Here is a 20,329-nt window from a genome sequence, read left to right on the forward strand (position 1 = left end):
ACCTGCACACATGCAACAACAAAAAATGTGGATTACATTTACAACTACATTTGACAAATGCTTTTGAACAAAGTGTCTTGCATTGCTATTTTTATGCATTTTAACTAAACCAAAGACCTTGGTTTCAGTGATTACTGAACCATTCAACCATCAAAATTAACAGTATTGAGTACGGACACAAAAATGTCAGATAAAATGTTATTTAATATGACTCAATGACTAAGTAGATACATAAAAAAGTTAAAAGAATCAGGGTTTTGTTTCCCAGAAGTGTTGTAAGACTTGGTTTTAACTGGCTATGCTTAACCATTCAGGCAGCCATCAGTAGAAACAGTACCAAGCTGGACACTGTAAAAGGTATTGGCAGAAACCTAAAAATGTGTGAAAAATTTGTAAAAATATTATTTAATATGACTGAATTGACTTGACAATTTAACTACACCAGCATAAGTAATTTCTAAGAACTAACGTAGAAAACAAACAGGAATATAATTATATTTGTGATTGAGATCTGTCTGTCCGCCTGTTTATACTCTGTGTGGTGGCTCAAAGACTCCTCGCGATTCCCCCTAGACTTTCTCAGAGTATGGGGTCATACAAGGGTGAGCTCTCACTACCTCCAAAGGTTATTAAGAAGTCCCCAGCATTCACTAGTCTTGAACTAGCGTGGGGTTAGTGCTCAAGATGACCAGTGACTTCACAAGGCCCCTCCCTGAGGTTTGGGGATAAGCCCACCCCATCCCCACAACCCCCACATACTCCGTCCCCTCATTGTTAATGACCAAGATTCAAGAAAGCAACAACAAACACAACCATGGTAAACAAGATGAATAGCTTTTTTTCCAACACATCTCACACCAATCAAGACTTTCTGTTTGTACCCCTTTCTTAAGTCTATTAGATCATGTTAATTATTAAAGTCAAACCGAAGAATTAAAATGGTCATTTGTCACTGCTCTCTTTGTGTGGGCTTAATGATGGCACATGGTGTAAGGCTTGCAATTTGTTATCCTCTCCTTTATGCTCTTAATGTTCTTTTCTTTTTAAGCCATTTTTGGGTTAAACATGAAAAGAAATCAAGTTGCACTCAGTTTATTGTGGCATAACTGTCTGCTAATAATACATTTTATACATTTTTATACACTTTGCTCAATAATTTTGGTGTAACTGACTGTACACCAAAAAAATAAATTGATGTCATTTACTCATCCTCATGTTGTTCCAAACCTATATGACTTTCTTTTTTATTGAACACAAAAGAAGTTGGTAACCAAGGAGTTTCAGTTTCCAATTTAATACTGTAGTTTTTTCATTAATATAATTGATTTCAATAGGAACAGAAACCGTTTGTTACCAACATTCTTCAAAATCATCTTTTAAGTTTGACAAAAAGTAAGTCATACAGGTTTAAAATGACATTGAGTAAATTAGATGAAATTAAATTTTTGGGTGGATTATCCCTTTCATTTAATTTGTTGTTTTTATTTTTTCTTCCTCTTTTAACCTACGCCATGTTTCTTTTGCCACCTTATCTCTAAGATAATCAGTCACACACTCTTTCTTACACAGTAACAAACACACTCACAGTCAGAGCTGTCAGTGAGCCAAACCGTATGCAGTAATCCCTTTGTATTCATGAACCCATCCAGACAAACAATGTGTCCCAGCCATGTCCCACCCCCAGCACACCAGACCTAGGCCACCTGCTAACTCTACATCATCCACACAAACATAAACCAAAGGATGAAGACCAACAAATTTGTGTCAGTGTGTGATATACTGTAACATACAGTATCTTTCTGACACACGCATGTTATGCAAGATACTAGTGACCCATGTGCAAATACTGTCTTTCCAATCTGTTCTTCTTCTCTACACTCCACTCATAATTTCTCCAAATCCTCCACAAATTCCCCTCATACAAGCTGAGATGATAAGTGATCCTCTTGTGATGTCGTCTGGAGGAGACAATGCTTATCAACTCAGAGGACATCCATCACACAAACAAAAGATGAAGTGAGCAGAGGGCTGTTTGTCAAATGACTGTTTGCTTACTCTCTTCTGCTCTTTTCTATCTTTAACCTCCATTTTTTTATTCAAACCTCTGCTTTCTCTTGAGTGAAAACTCCCACAGAGATGCGAGTGTAATTGCAGCACAGAAAGTGAGGAGTAGGGGTGATTTTTTTTGGATTGTGATGACAGGAAGTCTTCCGTTTTAGATATACATTGCTTTTCATCTATTTTCCAGCAGGAAGCTCTAAAATTGTACTATATGCTTTTTATATGCTCTTTTATCGCATTGCTCGCTGCTTTTTTTTCAATATTTGATCTCTAAAACTAACTTTCAGTTGGGTTATGCTTTTTTGCATGCTTGTCGATTTAGGTTTGTTGTATTAAGTACAATTTTGAACCAGCAAGTTCCTCTGGCAACACAAAGACATGGTGGTCAAAGCTCTAATCCATTCCAAATGAATGTTCTTGACGTGTGTGTTACTGTACATTAACCTGTTAATCCTCAGACTGTTTTTGGGAGGGGGCTGGTGGGTTTATACACAATTAACCTGAATAGACCATACTGCTTCATGATTGGCTGAAACAGAGAAAAATGACTCATAACCCTCTTACTCAAATGAGTTTTTCTCATTGGATGCTTTTACCTTAAAACACTCAGAATGAATCACTTTCGTAGTGCTTGGCATGGCTGTTTTGAAAAAAAAAAAAAACTAACCTATGTTCACATAAACACATAAACCGATGAAGCAAAAATAATATATTATTTTAATCTGACCCGTTGAACCAAGCGTGCTAAATCTTTGAAGGTTGTATTTAATTTTTAATAAGCAAATAAATTTATTTTCAAATAAAAAAAATAGGTTTAGATTTTGAAAACACAAGAACAAGCCATAGGTAAAGTGTCAGATCCAGCTGAGATTGTTGTAGACCACCTCAGGTTAAGATGACAATGTCCTGGGAAGACCGACAGTATTATAGATATGAACACTTGTTCTCCTGATCTTTAGAGCAGCCAGTGTGACCTAATGCTCTGACATTTAGAAACTTAACAAGGAATATGAAGAGCCTATGAATAAGCAACCTGTTCTACCCGTTCAGATGGTTGGTTTACAAAACAGTTTTTAATAGTCCTAGATATTTTCACTTCATGTTTTGCTCAGTTCCTATTGTCAGTTTGACATAATTAGTAGCTTCTGTGCTTGTTAGTTGTTATATGCTCTTTTGTCATTCAAATAAAGAATTATTCTTTCTTATGTCAAAGTGTCATCTTTCAAGCAGTGACTACGTCTACATATTTGCATAGTAGCCTATAGCCCTAATGATTAAATGCCCACGCTCATTGTTTTCTATTCAAACGAGTCATTTAATTGAAACTTAGCAGTAGCTTGGGTTAAAAAAAGAGTTCTGATATAAAAATAAAACGATCACGAACACTTTTATATAAATCTTAAACACCATGTTAATATTTCATCATAATTTACCTGTCAAATGCAAAATAAGGATGTCGGATTGGCAAATGAAGCGTTCTTTTGTTAACGATGAACAATTGAATCACGAGCTGGGCAGAATTGGTCCGAGTCGTTGAATGAATTATGACCTGAGAACCGATATGGAGTCAACCGAGTTATTTGAGCCGATGTTACAAATAAAACGCACTGGAAATGTGTTTATATTAGGTTTGTCAGCACGCGTAAGTTGGTTTTTGTCACAATGTGAAAAAGAGATTATTGTTAACCTGAATGCAAATTAGGCCTAATTTAGGTTTTAAATTTGTTGAAGCTTAACTTCAACAAACGGAACTGGAACACATGAAATTACGGTATACAATGTTATTAATAAACAGGGGCGCCGTAACGGGGCTATGTGGTCTTTACTGAGACGCTGACAGTCCGCGTGATGGTGAAAAGAACATCTGGAACAGCTTTTGAACCGGCTCTTTAACTGCTCAAATGAACCGATTCGGCAAAATGAGTCTAATGAGAACGAATTTGCTGGAAGACCGACTGTCTACTACCACCATGTGGTGTAGAGATGAAAAACGAGCCGGCTACAAGAAGGCTTGTGTATGACCCAGTCCGGCACCCGTAGAGTTACCGTAAACCTAGACGTGTACTTGCAGCATTGTTATGTAGTTTCATCAGAATCGGGAAAAGCGAGTGTTTACAACATCACTCAGAACTCAGCGATAGTGTTACTCATCTGACTCACTTTTAATCCTTACTAATGTGTTCGTGGCATAATGTCGTCAGATTTAATGTTAGATTTCGTAAATCCATCCATATTGAATAAGGAAGCGGGGGATATGTCCATCGATCAGGATGGAGAGTGGGGTAAGATACGCTTTCTAGAAATATCCATCACTGCGCCTGTCGCTCGCTATAAACGCCAACCTCTGTATTATTTACTTATAGTAATGTGTTATACGTAAATAGTGTCTTTATGAAGCGACTTATATGTATATACCGGTAGTCATTTCTCATTTGCTGTAACTTAGATGACTGACTGGTGAACCTGTCTACCACACATCCGCAGTCTTGTTTTTATGGCTTCGGTTTTAAAATGTACGTTAGTTAAATCAAAAATATAAACATGGTAAAATATGAATTGTGACTACAGCATCGTTTAATTAAGTTTTTGTCATTACACATTTATTTTGGATTAGGCTACTTTGTGTTCATGTCCATATAATATTTATATTCATATTAATCAGTATAGTTCGTTGTACTTTTGTCAATACAACGGTTACTAGTAAATAATAGTATGTCATTTAGGGTTTGGTTAACACATATAAAAGAAACTGGAATTGAAACCAAATTACTTGTTACATAACACCTCAGTGTGAATTCTTGCAGGTAGTATGACCTGGTTACAAACCCACAACTCAAAAGATTATGAAATCGATACATTTTTGATTTCCTGTCTTGCGCTCATGCTTTCAGCACTTGGTTTGTTGGCTTTACTTCTTTGTTTTACATCCATCTGCCCTCAGACATATTTAAATTCACAACAATGTTTTTTACTTGTGTAGATATCAGTTTGTTTGATGAGCTGGAAGATCTTGGGGATGCTGATGAGCTTCTGGACGCTCTGGTGGAAAGTGTAGGCTATGTGAGTCAAACCCCTGCAAAGATGATCTGTCAAAATATGTTACATATGTTTTTTTCCCCTTTTTTTCGAATTGCATTTTGAAAACCAGATTGCATCTTTTAAAGACTAACAAGTTTTTTCATTACTTTTTTGGGTTTGGCTGTAGCTATAACCAGAGATTTGTAAAAAAAAAATGTAAGCAATTTAAGGATTTTGGAACTGTTTTGTATTAGGACACCTCTGTCCCTGACCTGAACTTTGACATTGAGCCCCCAGCGTGGAACTCAGATGGCTGGAAAAACAGTAGCCCTCGATCAGGTAATATTTTTACGTTTTCAGTGGATTTGGCAATCTTTTCAAATGTTCTAAATGTCTACAGCAGCAATATATTCAAAGTAACTAAATATTTCTGAGAATTGCTTCAAGTATTAGCAAAGTGAAATGTACCAAAGCATTTTCTATCCTTTTTCAATCTATCTGCTCTCACAGATGGTGATTTAACTGTGGACTCGCTGTCACCAAACCACACACTCAGTTCAGTGTCCTCCCCAGCGTCAGTGGAGCCCCACTCACCGTGCTCCACACATGTGAGTCAAGCTCCACCCTAAAACAAATACACAGTCCTTTCACTGAAATTTGCATCTTATTTGTCAGGGAGTGATTTAAAAAAATGTCCAGTGTTTTTGGACTCCACAATCACAGAGAAACTAACCTGCACTTTTTAAATGTATCAATATGCAAAGATACATGTAATAGTTAATGAGACACAATTGTAACATAAGATCCATCAAATATAATTTCGTACAATTTAAAATAAAATCTGTTTTATTAAATTTTTGTTGTTGTTGTTATATGCACACAAAATCTTTTATTTTTTTTATTGACTGGATCAGTCAGAGGCGCAGATGGAGTGTGTTTGAGCTTCAGTGATCCTGCCAGCTGCTGTAGTTCAGAGATCAGGAGGGCAGACACGCACATACACCCATGTGAATTAGGTGTCTAATTAAGACTACAGCGTGTTAATGAATGTCTTAATCAGCTCTCAGCACATCATCAAACTAATTAATCAGTCTCACATTGAGAAGTTTCCAGTCTTATTTTGAAATATGTGTATTCAAAAATGGCTAGGCCCTTTCAAGGTTTCAAAGAGCTATAATGTCACTTTGACAAATACACATTGTTTTATTGAAATCCTTAACACTAGAATCTTAGTGTCACCTCACAGTCTTGAAGTTAATGTATTATGTAACATGACATGTATTTGTTATAGTTTGCTTATTATACACTGAATGTTAACACGTGGTGTTCTGTTGAATGATGCAACATCCTGCAAAGGGACATATAAACGTATAGGAAGCACGTTATTGCTTTCTGAAAATAGATGGATGGGCGAATGAAACTAAATGCAGGGAAATAGATATATTTTATAAGTTTAACTATTTGTAACATGTTTAGAGAAACATGACACACATGACCGGTTATAACTAGCAAGGCAATGATTGAATACACATTAAAACATAAGTTAGTAGTGGGTGGTATCACAGGTGTTCTGTAGGTATTTATGCATTCATAGATCAGTTGTGTGATACGTGCAAAGTCTGCAAACAGTTAAGTAATGATACGTAGACGTCTGGACCATCTGGATTCACACCCCAGGATTCCCATGCTTGAGTGCACTTTCAGTTCTCTTTTTTTTTTTTCTGTGTAAGGGCACTGACGGCTTTTCATGATATTCCTACCTTATGCTGCTATACTCGCTAAAGTCTTCTTATAGTCTACATTCTTTTTTGTTAAGGATGAGGCACTGTCTCCAGTCTCGTGGCATTCTCAGCCCTCTCCGCTGTCTGTCTGCTCTGACTCAAGTGGCTTTGCTGAGGCGCCTGCTGAGACGAAGCCTTCCAAGAGGACCAGTCAGTCAAAAGGTATGTGAAGAACATTAATGTCCTTATTTGAATCATTCATCTTCAATTTATAGTAAGATGATACATTTGTTCACACAGCAAAGCCTCTCCAGCCAGCGAAGAGGCCCATTCAGTTTAGCCCCAAGGTTTCCATTCAGCCTAAACCGCTTATTACCACGGTACCCATCTCACATGCTGCGGCCCCCCATCTTCAGACTAAGACCATCATCATCCAGCCTCTTCGGACTACAGTTCTGCCTGTAGTAAAACCTCCACCGGTCACCATTCAACAAGCACCCCCTACAGGTAATGAAGAAAGCCAACCTGCCACACTTCAGTATGATAAAGTCTGATATGTAAAGGAAGTCTTGGTATGCTCCCTTTTATTATTTTTGTTTGATCGTGTTATTATTTTTGTTGATCAGGTTTTTGTTGCATGTTGTAATGAGTAGTGTATTTTAGGTTGTGTTGCAGCTCTCGCTGCATGCTTACAAAAAACCAGCAGATGGCACTAGGCGTCAATTTTTGTTTGTGCTATTGGTGGGCGTCTCATTTTAAAGTCTATCTTCATGCAGGGAATTGTTCTTGAACTGCTCCTGCATCCTTTTGTGTCAGTACAGTGTACCTTCTCGCTTGCCCTAGAAAAAAGCAGAATGGAAGTTGATGTGAATGACCTGTCTGGTATACAAATCAACACAGAATACACTAAAAATAAATGTGTTAATGTACAAATAGATTAATCAACAGTCGCCAAATTAACCCACATATTATATAAAATATAAACCTTTACCTCACACACCTAGAAAACACAAGCAGAGCAGAAGGCAAGAGCAGCCTGAATTGAATCCTGTACCCATCTTATTTGAACCCCTAGAGACTTGGTTCTATAGTGTGGCCAAACAACAAGCCTTTTGCGAAAAGAGAGACCTGCCACAAGCAGCTTACATATGTATTGAATCCATCCGTGCGAACGATTGTGGAAGTGCACTTTGAACTGATTGCGTTCTGCTGCAATAATTATTTTCTGGCTATCCGCAGAGTTTTGGAGCGAGGTTAATTGTAGTTTGTTGAGAGCCTGATGGTTAAGTCAGTGGGTGGCTGAGAGAGTGGAAGTCGTTCGGAATGACCCCTGCTGGGGAGCCACCGCAAATTCCTCTCGTTTAACTCAACACCAACAGCAACCCGTCACGCCTGACAAATTGTGTTTGTCTGCGTTACCTGGAGGTGATGTGTTTGGCTCCGGGTGAAGGATGGTGCTTAGCCCAACTGTTTCCTTTTTTGATTAAAATGAGATTAATGAAGAAAAATAGCAATGAGTTGCACTCAGCACATTTCTTGCTTCATTTGAATGGTAAAGTGTATAAACAGTATGTTTCTCTTGCAGGTCAGCGAATGCTGCTGTCTCAGCCTACGCGGGTTGTCCAGCTTCAGACGCCTCAGGCGGTGCCCACACATGTAGTCACCGTGCCAACACTGGCTCAGGACCGAACAGTCTCTGTTGTTGCACCAGTAACAGCATCTCCTGTGGTTGCCATGACACTGCCGAATTCCACCCCTGAGGATGATGTAAGTTTTTACATGACCGCAAAACACTGGGTATTATATTGGTTAAGGGAGCTTTTGATGTGTTTTGTGACTCCTAAATCATCACTGCATGTGGTTCCAGGCAGCTGTCATTCACTGAGTTTAACAAGCTCAGTTTTTATATTTTTAGCAGCAGCATCTCTTAAAAGTTGTGTAAGATTGCTAAGCCAATTCGTTTATAGCAACTCTCCAACTGACAAATTAAAAAAAAATATATATATATTTTCTTCTTCTCCCAGATCCAGATCTGCATCACAAAATAGCTGTTATTAGAATTCAGTTTTTCAGAAAGATAGATATTTGACAGTGAAAGTAAATGATTTGGTGATGTTCCATGTAAAAATAGTTTTTTGGTGTCGAATGACCAGAAGAGCAGCAAGAGAACTGATGTACAAGCCAGCATGATTTGCTTTGGCTTGTAGATTAGATGGTAAGTGTGGTTTGCAGTCATGATAAACTCATTGAAGTGTTTGCAAATATTTAAGTTTTTATAGTAATAACTTTTGTATGGTCACATTGTGAATTATCTGTAATAATCTTCAAGAGAAAATTTTAATATCAGCTATCAGATTAGTTTTTTATTGCTACAAAAACTTGCTCTCATCCCGAGTATCTTGTTACGGAACATTTTTGATCTGACAGTTCACTTCGGGCCCACATACGAAAAAAAAACATCAGCCACTTTTTGTAATAATATAGCATTTTCTCAAGTTGTGGTGATGATACACTAATATTCATGATTAGTGAGTTACACTATTACACTAATGTTCAAATGTTTGGTGTTTACACACACTTCTTTTTTTTTTTAAGAAATCTCTTATTCTCACAAAGACTTCATTAAAAATATCATGAAATTACAATATAAAATAAGTTTTCTACTTGTTTTTTTTTATATTATAAAAATTATAAATGTCTTGCTTTTGATCTATGTAATGCATGCACCAATTTTAGTTTTTGTAGTTTTACTGGTAAAATTAAACTGGTAAAAAGGAATTATATTGTAACAGTAACATGTAATTGTGATAAAATATTTTTTTCTTTAGACGTTTAATGTGCAATTTCAGTACGGAAGAAACCCAGTAATAGTACTGCATCTCAGTAATACTTAGTATAGCATCGGTCTCTAATTCAAGTGTACTTGCTCAAAGCTTTACAGCTGCTGCTGTGTTATTTCCTCTCCCAAAAATTTAAATGGATTGAAATTCCTAAAAAGTGTGACTGTGCAGTATACTTTCCACATTGCTTTGTTTGTTTGGGTGTCTCGACATGGCAACACTGGCTCGACCAATAGCATGAGTTTGGGGTGGGGCTTTCCTGTTTTCCATACATTAGAATGGGGTGATTTGGAAAACTGTTTGATAATGGTTATAGTTTAAAAGTGCTAGTTGTGACTTTAAATAAATATGCAGGACAGTAAAGATAGAGGGGGAACCTGAATGACCATGGATCTGGTCTTACTTTGATAGTATTTACTCATCAACTGGTTTCTTAATCAGAAGCATGTGTTCTTCCATATGTGCTGTCCTGACATCAGCAAAATCCCAGATGAGAGAAATTAGACTGTTTATAGTTCAGAGAAGAGAAGGGTGTCTTATTGTAGAAATAGGAGAGAGACACGCATTTGGACCTCTATCTTATACTATATAAAGGTGTTTATTGTATTTTGTCGCTTTGTTTATAAAAAATGATAATAATTGTAGAAGTCTCCCCAGGGGTCATGAAGCTCTTGTTGAAAACCCCTTTTCTTTGGCAGTAATTGAAATAGTAGATTTCTGTAGAATCAAATGACAAATTCTGCTTTGCCATCAAAGGGACAAATTACATTTTGAAATGTATGAAAATGAAAAGCAGTAATTTATATTGTAATAATATTCCATAATATTCTTGTTTTTACTGTTAGCATCAGTCCCTGTGTCCTTAGTTACAGACCAACAGTGAGCTCATTATTTTCCATTAAAGTATTTGTTCCGACATACTGTAGATTCAACTGACCTCAGATTAATTAAATAGAGTTCAGGATTAGTCCCAAATTCCTGTGCATTTAGTGCTATCTTTACCCACATTGGGGGATAATAAAGCTTGCACGGCCAGCTCTTTTCAAATTCTCTGAATTAAAAAAAACAACACCTGTGTGTACATAAGTTTCGTTCATATGTATATTGGGTGGCATTGATTGGGTAGGAACAGAGAGGGAACGGACCTCCATAGAAGTACTGATAAACACAGGCCATGCAGTAAACATCGCTGGGTAATGTCAGGAATTACTGCTAAACATCAGACTTTTTAACATTAGCTGTGTGAGAAAACACCTTTCAAATGTTTTAATCTATGTCAACCGCCTAGATGTTTGACTGAGATTTTTACAGTTTTACTCATTGTTTATGGTTTGATGAAAATGTGCCTTAAATTTAGTCAATATTTTGTCCTATAATCTTATTTGACACATGGCATATACTAAATTTGAGTCCCCCAAAAAATGTGATGCTTCATGTAGTGACTGTCTACAATGACACAAATTATCAAGAATGTAATCATTTTTAAACGGCATGTGAAAACTGAGCTGTGAAATTGAGCATGTGAAAGTATTCGCTATTGTTAAGATATTACTTAATTGTGAAGTCTTCTTGCTTAACGTGTTAGCTTCTAGCACATTAGTATACATGTTTTCATGTGTTTGGGATATTAAAATGTGTATATAGTGTTATGGTATTTGCATATTCACACCATCAGTATTTAGACATTTTTTTAATGTTGTGTTCTTGTATTTGTTTGTTGTTTTTTTATCTCACATTATTTATTTTTTTCAACAGTATGTTTTAATTTAAGTATCATCATAACCGTAAAAAAAAAAATCTATTAACATATTGACTGACATATCACCTCGAAAATTACTAACATAAAAATTAGAATTAGACTATATTTGTAGTAGTACTTGTGTACAATGCACATTTCTTAATATTAAGCGTAAAAAGTGTTTTAATGTCAATATTGATGAGGATTGTGTGATCTTTGAATAATCTCGGTCTTTAAATGTAAGATGTTTAAAGTGTACCTGAAGCATACTTGAAATCTTTCCACAGCACAATCAAATTTATTTTAGTATATCTTCAGTTGGACTTCAGCACTTCTTCTGCATAGTTAAAATGCATTTATTAGTTAGTTGTTCCAATTTAGCAGACTTTAAGTTTACCAGTTTATTATACTAAATTTACAATTGCAGGGTATTTTACCTATGTGGCAGTACATTGTCTGCATGGTACACCCTAATAATGCATTCATTAGTGTGATAATATCATTATAGTCCAGTATTTACTTTGCAATCATTATATTGCACTCTGAAGCAGCTTGAAGAGGCATATGGCAGGAAAAAAAAATTATATATCACATTGCAGCTGCCTGCTCCACATCACTAGGATATACATCCATAACTAATTTTATGGCATGCTTGGAAGCATTATTCAGCACATTCCATTAAAAACGCAATGTGGTGTAGCAGTTGTTATGAATGGGCATTTATTTTTCTGGTGTTGCTCAACTGAATGGACTATGTATATAAATTTCATATGTTTAAAACTCCCATGGTGTAGTGTCTCGTGAGTTCTGTTTCCGACAGTGTTAAAATGACACATTTAGTGAGATCCATATTTTATCATTATTTAGTGGATTAGTATCAGCTGTGCAGCAGCCCCATGCATGTGCATTTCATTCCCATCTGCACATTTATGTGGTAGTTCATGGCCTGTGTGATTTTTATACACCGTGTTCAATGAATTCAGTTCACACAAGCTGTCATTTAGACTCGGTCGTGAATGTCTGGGCAGAAAGAGAAGCAAAACAACTTCACACATTTATAGCAACAGTTATTGTCTCCATATACACCAGTGGTTTCCTAGTAAAAATCCACATTTTCTTTGCATGTTGCGATTCTGCAGGTATCAATTTTATTCTAGTCTGTAATTAGAAATCAACTTTATGTAATTTTAGAAATATCATTCTCCAAAATATGTTTCAAATGTAGACTTACATGTTTGGAGGTGTGAATAGGCTAAAGAATATCTAATGTGTTTATGTAAACAATGACTAAATTAGATTGATCTAAAGTTAAGGGGAATATGATGAAAGACTTGCCTCTGAAGCCTCAACGTCTGTCGGCTTTCAGAAAAAAAGAAAAAAAAACTTTTTAGCAGAGCACAGCCACATTTTCACTCTCTCTCCTGCTTTTGGTTTTGTCCTTTATTCTGAGCTCCATATTCTTGGTTGGGGTATTGTACTCCTACGTGGCAAACACACACACGCTTATGCATGAACTCTCACACTCACGCAGGCCACTCTATTTAGAGAGAAAGGAAAAAATGAAGAGATTTCCTTTGTGCATTTCATACATCTTATGTAATCAGGCTCAAGGATGAGGATATTTTTCCTGCTTATAGGATCTTACATACGTACACATTTTTAGTGTATGTCTATATGTTATGTGTTAATTTGATATGTATAAAATATATGTATCATATATCTATCTTTATGTTAAATCATTATAATACACACACACACACACACATAAATATGTGTATGTTTCTGTATAGATGTTTACGTATGTGTATATATATTGTTTTTATGTATTACATGTATATATTATGCTTATTTCTTTGGGTTTGTTTTAACACACTGGTTAAAATAATAACGCCGGTTTTCAAGATGGCGGCTTGAAGGAAGGCTGTGTGTAGTTGAGCGGTAGTGTCTTTTTTAAGCTTCCTACTATTACAACCCGAATATTATAATTTTAGCACGCTCATGTCTTGTGTTTGCCATTATGAGTATAAATAACTACTTTCTGAGGCAAACAGAGAGCATGCCACGTAAGAAAACGCCTATTACCAACAGTTCTGACGAGGCCGATGAGCGAGCAGACGTTGCTAATGCTAATACGAGCTCGCCCGGGTCTCCGCTTTCTGACGCGGTTGCGGAGATTACAGCCAATATCTCTAAGCTCATTGATGAAAAAATGGACCCGATATCGCAGCTGTTACAACTACATCGTTCTGAACTAGACGAGCATAATAAGCGGATCACTGAAGCGGAAACGAGGATATCTGCAATGGAAGATGTGGTAACCCCGATCAAGGCTAAACTGCAGTCCCTCGAGAAACTTGTACAGGACATGGGAGAACGGGCTGAAGACCTTGAAAACAGAGGAAGGAGGAAGAATATCCGTATTGTTGGATTACCTGAGGGCGTGGAGGGTGACAACCCGACGCGGTTTTTCGAATCATGGCTTCCTAAGACTCTCTGTATTGCTTCGAAAGCGGGTCGAATAAAGCTAGAAAGAGCGCATCGATCACTCGCCCCCAAACCTTCTTCTACTCAGCGACCGCGACCCATCTTAGTGAGGTTCCACAACTTTCAAGACAAACAGCGAGTGTTAAATGCTGCGCGGGAGCTGGGGATAAAAGGCTCTCCTTTGAAATTTGGAGACAGCACTGTGATGTTTTTTCAGGACTTTTCTGCGTCTGTCCTTCGCAAGCGCAGGATGTTCGACGAAGTTAAGAAACGGCTAAAGTCCCTAGGCGCGGAATATAGGCAGATTTACCCTGCCCTCCTCAAGGTGAACATCCGTGGCTCGGTGAAAGTGTTTCATGAGCCGACCGCTGTCGAGGCGTTCCTAAATTCTCTGGATGCGGAGCCTGTTGGTAACACTTGATTGCCCATGTAACGTTACATGGTATGCGTTGAAGACTATCATACACTGGTGCGGGTTTAAATATTGAACATCTAATTGAGGCATTGAAACGTGTGCTTACTAAATTGTTTATTAAGTGGTGTGGTCATTGATTGTGGCACTACCGCTTGACGTTCTGGTTGGATATTTCCTCGTTTCCTTTCGTCGTTAGGGGACCTCTTTTCACTGGGACTCACGTTATGCAACGGGAGGTAAAGTGTGTAATTTCGTTAGTGTTCAGTAATTCCTGTTCAAGTTCTTTATATATGTTAATTTCTTTTTATTTTATTTTTTCTTTTGGCTTACCACTTTTCTGTTTGGCTGACATCTACATCGTCCAAATTGTACATTTAGATTACATTATGTACGATATACAATTGGAATGCTGAAGCTTAAAGTGTGTACGTGGAATGTTAATGGTATTCATACACCTATTAAGAGAAGAAAAGTTTTAACTTTTTTAAAAAAGGAGGGGGTACAAATTGCGTTACTACAGGAGACACATTTAAATGATCAGGAACATGCTAAGCTATCACAGGGGGGGTTTGGCCAGGTCTTTTTCTCATCTTTCACCTCGAGGAGTAGAGGCGTAGTTATTTTAGTTAAGAGTGGTATACCATTCCAATTAGCAGAAGTTGTCAAGGACACAAGGGGGCGCTATTTAATTATGAAAGGGGTATTATATGGGGAGGAAATTGCTTTTTTGAACATTTATTGGCCCCCTGGCCACCCAAGTGATTTTCTGACTACAGCGTTTGCCAAATTAGCAGAGTGGGGAGTTAAGACACTGTTTATTGGGGGAGATTTTAACTGTCATTTATGCCCCATTATAGATAAATTCCCAACAGGTAAATCATTATTATCAACCCAGGCTAAAACTGTTAGGGCTCTCTGTGAAGACTTTGACTATATAGATATTTGGAGGGCCTGCCATCCTGCAGAACAGGAGTATACTTTTTTCTCTAGAGCCCACAGCAGTTATACTAGGATAGATTATTTATTTTCTCCCAAAAATATGTTGCAGCATGTATTGTCTTGCCATATAGGTAATATTTCCATATCCGACCATGCAGCAGTTTTTGCTGAATATTCCTTCGGGAACCAAGATATTAAATCTAATAGTTGGAGATTTCACCCATTCATTTTGGCTGATCATAATTTTATATCATATTTTACTGAGGAGTTTAACTCTTTCATGTCTATTAACTCTGCCTCAACCGAAGATCCATCTTTACTTTGGGAAACAGCCAAAGCGTTTTCTAGAGGCCTTATTATATCATACACACTAAGTAAAAGACGAAGACAAGCCAAACAAAAGGAGATCTTAGAATCGAAGCTAAAGGATGCTGAGAGACTATATATTAAAAAACCAACCCCTGGTAAGATTAAGGAAATTTCAGCACTAAGATCTGCCTTAGATTCTCTTTTAACAAAACAAGCGGAAGTGAAAATTCGTTTTGCCAAACAGAAACTATATGAACATGGGGATAAAGTCGGGAAATACTTAGCATTCTTAACAAAGAAAAAATCGGACTCTCAGTCTATTCTCTCCATTGTGGATAGTAGCGGTAAACGTTTTCTAGACAACTTATGTATTAATAATACATTTAAAGAATGGTTTGAGAATTTATATAGGTCAGAATTAGATGGAGATACAACACAATCCACAGAGCTTTTCTTTTCCACCCTCAACCTACCCAGTTTATCAGAGGATCAGACCACTTCCCTTAATGCTCCTATCTCTAAAAATGAAGTTCTAGAAGCCATAAAGAGTTTGCAGTCTGGGAAAGCACCTGGCCCAGATGGGCTTAGTACTGAATTTTATAAAGAGTTTAGAGATTTATTAGTTGACCCCTTACTAAATATGCTCAATGACTCGTTTGTGAAAGGCCATTTGCCACGATCCATGAGAGAAGCGAATATATCCTTAATTTTGAAAAAAGGTAAACAAGCGGAGGATTGTTCGTCATACCGACCTATTTCACTACTTAATGTAGATCTGAAGATTCTTTCTAAAATATTAGCAACACGGTTAGAATGCCTTCTCCCCACTCTAATAAAGGATGACCAAACAGGCTTTATTGTAGGACGCAACTCTGTCAATAACATGCGTCGCCTGTTGAATGTGATCCAGTTTGCTAAGCAGCAGTCAGTAGATGGTCTTGTGATCTCGCTAGATGCGGAGAAGGCATTCGACCGCATCGAATGGCCTTACTTATTTCATACGTTACATAAATTTGGTCTTGGTGAGCACTTTATTAAGTGGGTCAAGTTATTGTATAGTGAACCTCTTAGTGCCGTGCTGACAAACGGATGCCGCTCCTCTACATTCGAGGTTGGGAGGGGGACGAGGCAAGGCTGCCCTCTATCTCCTCTTTTATTTGCTTTGATAATTGAACCGTTGGCAGAAGCAGTAAGAACAAATAGTGAAATTTGTGGGTTAACAATAGCAAATAATCAACATAAGATTGCCCTATATGCCGATGATATTTTGATATTCATGGTGAATCCTGATACCTCTACTCCAGCTCTTCTAGACACAATTGACAAATTCGGTACTTTTTCAGGATATAAAATTAATTATGATAAGTCAATGGCAATGCCTATAGGCAGCTTAAAACAAGTACCCCAAACATTACCATCCTTCCCATTTAGATGGGCCCCCGAGGGTTTAATATATTTGGGCATTAATGTTACCCCCTCCTTTGAACAGATGTATAAAGTAAACTTTCCTCCACTTTTTGATCGCATTCGGTTAGACTTAGAAAGGTGGAATGTTCTTCCTGTTTCTTGGTTGGGACGGATCTCCCTCCTGAAGATGAATATTCTTCCAAGATTACTTTACCCCATTCAAATGATTCCACTAAATTTTACACACAAAACTATTAAGAAATTAAATGGTTGGTTTAGTTCCTTTATATGGGCTAAAAAAAGAGCACGTATAAAACTTTCAACTTTAATGCTTCCATCTTCGGTGGGAGGTCTTGACCTTCCGGATATACGGAGATATCAGTTAAGTGTTCACTTGCGTTACATTTCTGACTGGGTGCATAGAGGGTCCAGAACAGTGTGGTTTGATATTGAAAGTTCACTCAGTAAACTTCCTTTAATAAATCTGCTCTTTGTTAAAAAGTTTAAGTCCTTGAAAGTCGCTTGTAGTAATCCCATCACAATTAATGCTGTCAAGGCATGGAAAGTTATCAGGCGTTTGGAGGGTCGACCCCAACTTACCTCGACTTTTACTCCTATTTGTGATAACTATGACTTCCTGCCGGGGACTGTAGACCAAAATTTTAAAGTTTGGGCACATAAAGGTCTTAATACTTTACACGATCTATTCGAAGGGGACACTTTAATGTCATTTGACCAATTAACCACCAAGTACAGCATTCCACGACAGGACTTTTTTCGTTATTTACAGTTGAGAGACTTTGTAAAGAAGGACACTACTCTGCTTACAAATCGGGACATTTCAGCTGTGGAGAGACAGCTTTTTTCACAAATGAACAGTTCTACAAGTTCTTTTTATAAGGTTCTCAAGGATTGTGGATCTTCAAATACGGACTTATTGAAGAGGACATGGGAAAGGACACTTGATATACAAATCACAGATGATCAATGGAAGGAAGCATGGAAGAATGCAGAGACCCTAAGCATATGTAACAGAGTGAAAGCAATGCAGTTGAAAATTTTGCACAGAGCTCACATTTCTCCTTCGCGGAGGCACAAGTTTAAAAAAGACTGCTCACCAATGTGCCCGAAATGTAAAACAGAGGAAGGAGATCTTATTCATTGTTTCTGGTCTTGTAAGGAGATTCAGAAGTTCTGGGTTATGGTTGAACAAGAACTTAATGCTATCTTATCTATTAATATTGGCTATTGTCCAAAACACATGTTGCTTGGAATATATGATGACATGGTTATAGATAAACATAAAAAGACACTCTGCAAGTTCCTTACATTCTGTGCAAGAAAATGTATTCTCTTGAACTGGTTAGTTGATAAAGCCCCTTCTAGGTCACTTTGGCACAGGGTTATATTGGAATACGTTTCATTAGATTATCTAACCTGTGCATCTTATAATAAAGATGTCCTATTTTATAGAAGGTGGGACCCATTTCTGACATATATGGGCTTAGATATATCCTCTATTCTTATTAGAGGGTTTGTTTGATGAGGTTTAAATGTGTGGCACATTGGTGCAAAAAAAAAAAAGATATATTGTTTGTATGATTATACCATTCTCTATTTCATTTATTTCTTAAACTGATTTATTGGGGTAAGCCATATTATTGTTATTTTATTTTATTTTTATTTTATTACCATTTTGTTCGATTTATGTAATTTTTTTTCTTCTCTCTTTTTTTTTTTTGATTGATTCAAATCTCATTTTGTAATGTTTAAAAATTAATAAATATATTTCACAAAAAAAAAAAAAAAAAATAATAACGCCAACCCACCCATGTCGCAGACTGTGACGTAAGGATTGTTGTTGAACTGTTTTGTACAAACATTTGTTCAGTTTATTGTATCCTTTGGATAAAAGACAACAGGTTTCATGGGAGAAACTGTTATGTTCAAAAAACACAATCACTTGCTGCCAATACTTGAATTTTTAAGATTAAAAATAGGCAGTCTTTTTTTTTTTCTGTGCTAATGTCATGATCGCGCAGTGGTAAAATGTGAAGGCCCATTGAAACTGTCACAGCCCATAGAGAGCTGTTGAGTGTGTGTGTGTATTTGTGGAGAGTTAGCACAGCTGTGGCTTAACTAGGGCTGCTTGTGGTTTGGCCTCAGAGGAGATTTGGGGTTTGAGGGGGTTTAGGAGGAATTGCAGTGAAACAGTAAAACTGGCAGGTGGGGCAGGTGTGTTTATGTATGGCTGCTTGTGAGTTATTGCGGCGTGGTATGTTTGAAACAGCTGAATGCTGATGACTGTGTAGCAGATTGGATGTAATGCTTTGTTATAGCTGTTTAAGGTTAATGATCTTTGCCAAGACGGTCTGTGCAGCGTCGAGCAGATTTTTGTTCCCTGCCCCAGAAGACTGTAGGCTAAGACACTTTACACTTTTACTTTACACAAAAACAAAATTGCCTCACTGATTTATTTACTGACTGCTTCGCAAGACTGTGTTTTGTTAATGTGATGGCAAAGCTGAATTTATTATATTTTTTAATGAATAGAAAGTTTAAAAGAACAGCATTTATTCGAAATGGTAATCTTTTGTAACATTATACATGTCTTTGTCAGTTTCAATCAAATTAATACACTATTGCAGACGGAAAGTATACATTTCATTTAAAAAAATGCATTGGCCATGTGTCGTCAGAAAATGTATGTTATTCTAAATGTAGTAAATTATGTAATTAACATTTATCCGCTCTTCTCTCTAGATAGTAGACAATCACAATCCGCCTTGATTAAACTAGCAGTTATGTAGTAATAGAGAAGGATCTGAGCAACTCTGTAATTCTGGGTTACCACAGCATCAGATCATTACCCACATCGTCAGACTATCAACCCAATAAATATCACGTATAACCTACCCTTACCGCTAATACATAGTTGCATACCAGCCAAGACATAAAAACGATGGACTACTTTTATGGTAGTTTTTGGTCACTGTGAAACTATCATTGTATGGAAAGGATATGTGAGAGGATTCTGTAAAAAATCTGTATTTGTGTTCCATAGAAAAATAACAAGGTACTGGTTTGGAATAACATGAGGGTGAGTTAAAAATGACACTATTTTCATTCCTGGGAAAATTGTTCCTTTAATTATAGTTTTGGTTGTGAATGCCATCTAGAAACTAGGATATTGCTCCAGAATGCAGATTTAGAGACTATTTGATCTACGTGAAGTTTTAAAAAGATGGTGAGTTGGACACAACAGGCAAATGTATTTAACTTTTTTTCTAAAGCACTTTTCTAAGCACATCTTTTTCTTTTTTTCACTTTAACACATCTTTCCTAATTCCTTAGGGTGAAATAAACTTATGTATTTCTGAAGGCGATGCCAAACAAA

The 20,329-nt window shown here is 36.9% G+C and overlaps 1 pseudogene; it reads left to right on the forward strand.

Moving 5' to 3' along the window:
• Window positions 1–4,077: 4,077 nt before the first annotated feature.
• LOC113072655 (cyclic AMP-dependent transcription factor ATF-6 alpha-like) overlaps window positions 4,078–20,329 on the forward strand; it is a 30,356-nt pseudogene continuing 14,104 nt past the window's right edge.

Source organism: Carassius auratus, unplaced genomic scaffold (assembly GCF_003368295.1).
Source record: "Carassius auratus strain Wakin unplaced genomic scaffold, ASM336829v1 scaf_tig00009814, whole genome shotgun sequence".
Taxonomy (NCBI): domain Eukaryota; kingdom Metazoa; phylum Chordata; class Actinopteri; order Cypriniformes; family Cyprinidae; genus Carassius; species Carassius auratus.